The 4,649-nt window shown below is 34.1% G+C and overlaps 1 long non-coding RNA gene across 1 annotated transcript; it reads left to right on the forward strand.

Annotated features, from left to right (window-relative positions):
- The first annotated feature begins 3,343 nt into the window (after positions 1-3,343).
- On the forward strand, positions 3,344-4,062 carry LOC115968555. The gene is made up of 2 exons (XR_004086770.1): positions 3,344-3,519; positions 3,903-4,062. It is a non-coding gene; the product is annotated as an uncharacterized LOC115968555 (long non-coding RNA).
- Positions 4,063-4,649: the final 587 nt, after the last annotated feature.

Raw genomic sequence — 4,649 nt, forward strand, 5'->3', positions numbered from 1 at the left:
TATTAAAATATCAATTTTTCTTAATATTTTTTAATTGTTTCTCTTTGTTCACACACAACAACCACTATCCATTCTATTCCTTCATTCTTGAGATACATAAAGAAATAATAAATAACTAAATGCAAAATGAGTAGTGTTAGTATAAATTTACATAGTTATTGTAGCAAACTTGTAAATTTACACAATTATACATGAACTGATATAAGTCATTATTAAGCAAAACTGTATAAATTCTACACATTCATTTCTATTATACAGAGACTATGTGAATGCTCTTAATGTGTTAGGTGCCTCACGACGTTTGGCCATCATCAATACATAATTTTGATTATCCCTTGAAATTGTTTGTTACGCGATATAAATAATTGTCTAGTCTTGAGGATATTTGTCTCATAATTATTTGGTGGCGCATACAACAAATGGTTATCTCAGCAGTCTTTTAGCATATTGTTTAAAAATTCATTCTTGTACTTTTGTTTTTCATTTTTTAGACCGGATTTTATTTGACATTTTCTAGTATCTGTATGGTGAATAATTTTTATATAGATACAATAGGATTAGAATATATGATAACTGATTCATGATTATTGTTTTTTATCGTTAAGTCAACATACTAATGAGTTTTTTTTTTTTTTTTTTTTTTTGTATAGGCGAGATTCATCACTAAATTTTTTATTAAAAAACATGAAATTATACCAATTAAGATAATTGGAATACATTATATAGCATATATATGCAATAAAATAAGATTTATTTGTTAGAAAATTAGATATTGATCGAGATGGTTAGAAAAATAATTCACTAATTTTTCTATTACTAAACGGTAGTTGATTGCTGGATTTTATAACTTTCTGAGAATGAGATTCCATAATTTGGAGGAAAAGTGAAAGGCTGGTTTGTGCTAGGTTTTATAGGATGGCCCAAAAAGTTAATCGGGTCTAAGCCCAAACCCGCTCCAATGATGCAGCTAGTTCTAGAGTTGACTCAGTTGAGTTGAGTCGAGTCACGTTAACTGGTCCGAGTCGTTATACTAAAACCCCTGAAACCCAAAACCTTTGAAAATCCTCAGAAACCTGTCTGTCATGTCATTGTTCTGCTTCTAATTTCAAAACCAAAGCCCCAAAGCAAAACCATTTCTTCTTCTTCTTCTTAACTATTATAGTTTATTATAGGGATATGTCTGTTTCCTTCTCTTCCCTTCAGTTCTTCCATCAAAAACCTCTCTTTTCTGTAAGTACTCTCTCTCTCTCTCTGTGTATGTCTTTCTCTTTGTATTATTTTGTGTTTGAAGTAATGGGTTATTGTTGCAGAGCCTTTATTGGAACCAAAGGGCAACTGGGTTGTGGAGAAGCACAAATTTTGTGAGGAGTATTGCTGTTAAGGCAGGCCCAAAGAGGGTATCTTTTGGTAAAGAATGCAGGGAGGCCTTGTAAGATGGGATTGATAAGCTGGCTGATGCTGTCTCTCTCATCTTAGGACCAAGAGGTACCTGGGTATTCTTCATTTCTGTTTGTTTTGATAGCTTTTTTAGGTTGCCACCATTATATACCGTCTCTTACTCTCTTTATGCTTTAGATTTTGAGAACAAGAGGGATTATTTCATTTTCTTGCTCTATCATTTGCAATGGATACATTAGTTTCAATTGGATGATTGTTATTTGGTAATAGTTTGCCAAGTTTAATTTGTTTTGTTTATGTAGTGGTAATAGTAATGAGAAATGTGCTGGAGGCTACACATTAAACTGATTTCATCTATTTCAGAGAAGTGAGCCAGCTAGAGATTTGGCTTTGTCTTATCAAGTTGTGAAATTTTTCAGTGCATGGTGTAGTTGAGCCACCGAACAAAATTAGGCTAATGGAAGATTGCAGTGCCACTTTGCAGGACTTCAATTTGCAAGTTCACTGCAAAGTTTATTTATTTCGCATTTGCGTGAGATTGTGGTTTAGCTTGCACTTCTAATGCGTAAATTCAATTTAGTCCATGAAGTTGTACTAAATTTTATTTATATTATCATTTTAATTTCTCTCCCCTTTTTTTCCCCCTAGGGAGGATGGTTGGGGGGGGGGGGGGGGAATTGCCATCCTTGTGAAGGTTAGGAAGCAAAATGAAACAGGTTCATCCTGGTTTTTGCACATTGCAGCTGAATATTAACAAGATCAAGTTCATATACTTGAACTGTAGCTGTTATGGGACTTGCAACTTGCAAATTGGGGTCTGTCAATGTTAAAACTTAGGATACATTGGTACATTGAATGTGGATTACAACAGGAATGATAATCTTTATTACTAGGAATAAAAGGTGTTGTAATGGAATAACTAAACATATTCATTAGTTTGGTTGTGAGTTGTAATATTAGAATAAAACTTATGATCAATTTTAGGAAATATCTCACTCATACAAATATATTTCCTGGAAAATAATATATTTTAAATTTTAGAGAGATGAGTTATTTTTTGATATTTTGTCATTTCCATAATTATTATTTGGATATGGAAAGTTTATTTATATGGAAATATATTAATGTTAGAAATTATTACATCTACTAAGGAATAGCTATTACAATCCTTTTAGAGAAGAATAGTTATTCCTCATTTTAAAGAATAGTTATTCATAAGGAATGACTATTTCCTATAATAAAAATATAATCAAACTATTGAATGGCTAAACCATAGGAATAACTATTACATTACAGTGCCCATTACAATATACCGAACGTGCCCTTAAGGATATTATTTAAGGGCCTTGGTCAAAAAAAAAAACTATATTCTTCTCAAGTGAGCTAGATGGTGGATTGAGATTATTTGCAAATGCTTCTAACACCATAATTATAAGGAAGAACCACAAAAAAATGCCATTAATTGTGTTGCTTGTGTTAATGCCATTGATGGGGACTGGTTGAAGCCTAAAATAGTAAGATTGTAGGTATGAGGTCTTGGTTTTTCATGGTTTCAGTGGCATATCTATTAAAAATAATAATAATAGCAAAGTAAAAAAGGCTGTTGAAGGGGAAACTAGCTCTGTTCATCATGAATATGGCATAAGATCAGTTGAAACCTTGAAGGCTTGTAACTGAAGCTTTTCTTGAAGAGATATTAATTTATTTATGAAGAGATATTTATTTGCTTATTTTCTTAATAAGCTTCAGTCAGGTAGGGTGGCCTCACTTTGGCTATGTAAAATAGTTATGCTTGAGAACTTCTATTTTTCAATTTATGGGTTGGCTCTGTTACGGCATAAGCCTTTATGACTTTTTTGACATTTTAAAAAAGCTATAATATGCTAGATGTAACACATACTGAAATACTCAGAAGAGAATATAAGTATTTTTAAATCAGATTATTAAATTTTATGCTGCTAATTTGATAGAGGTATTGATTTTAAGTGAAAATATGCAGGCCGTAATGTTATTCTTTCTGAGTCTGGATCGCTTAAAGTAATTAATGATGGCGTTACAATTGCTCGATCCATGGAGCTTTCAGATGCAATTGAGAATGCAGGAGCAATGCTAATCCAAGAGGTCATTTATGACTTTTCTGACATTTTAGAAAAGCTATAATATGCTAGATGTAACACATACTGAAATACTCACAAGAGAATATAAGTATTTTTAAATCAAATTATTAAATTTTATGCTGCTAATTTGATAGAGGTATTGATTTTAAGTGAAAATATGCAGGCCGTAATGTTATTCTTTCTTAGTCTGGATCGCTTAAAGTAATTAATGATGGCGTTACAATTGCTCGATCCATGGAGCTTTCAAATACAATTGAGAATGCAGGAGCAATGCTAACCCAAGAGGTCATTCATGGTTGCTAGATAATTCTCTCCCCTATTGTTGTATTGATGTTTTTTGAGACAAAAGCAATCATAGATATGTAAATCTTCATATCTTGCTTGCAGGTTGCAACCAAAATGAATGATTTGGCTGGTGATGGTACAACTACTGCAATTGTTTTGGCTCAAGCAATGATCAAATCTGGGATGCTGGCAGTTGCTTTTGGGTCTATCCCGGTTTCTTTGAAGAAAGGAATGGATAAGACTGTGAAAGAATTGGTCAAGGTCTTGAAGAAGAAAAGTGTGCTAGTAAGAAGAAGAGATGATATAAAAGGTATTTAGAATGTCCTGTGAGTTACCATCAAAAGCAAAAGAGAAAAGCGCTTCAAGTTTTGGCCTCGTCCCCTCCAGTTGCTCCATTAGAAGCAACCTCAGGATCAGCAATATTGTCCTCTGGAGCATTCTCTTCGGGAGCAGCAGTAGCTTGGGTGGCCTTGTCAACCTCCATCTCCTTGTCCACTTCCTCAAAGTCCAAATCGTCCATGTTTACTCCTGAGGGATGCTTGACCAAATACCACTTGAGGAGTTTGAAGCCTTTGTAATACCAACTAAAGAGCATGGTGTTGTACTCTTCAGTCAATTGAAAAGCTTGAACAGCCTTGGCAGCCATGGATTTAACCTTCTGGTTCGCAGCCTGAAACTATTTGTCTTTTTTCACCATCAGCTGCTTCTCGACCTTAAGCTTGTTAGCCAAAGCCTTGGCCTTCTCCTTGGCTAAGTTGGCTTTGTCCATGGCAGTAATGAGATCCCTCCTCAACTTCGTGTTCTTAGCCTCCAGAGCCTTTACCTTGGACCCTGCCACCACTGCCTTCT

This window comes from Quercus lobata, chromosome 11, assembly GCF_001633185.2.
Source record: "Quercus lobata isolate SW786 chromosome 11, ValleyOak3.0 Primary Assembly, whole genome shotgun sequence".
Lineage (NCBI taxonomy): Eukaryota > Viridiplantae > Streptophyta > Magnoliopsida > Fagales > Fagaceae > Quercus > Quercus lobata.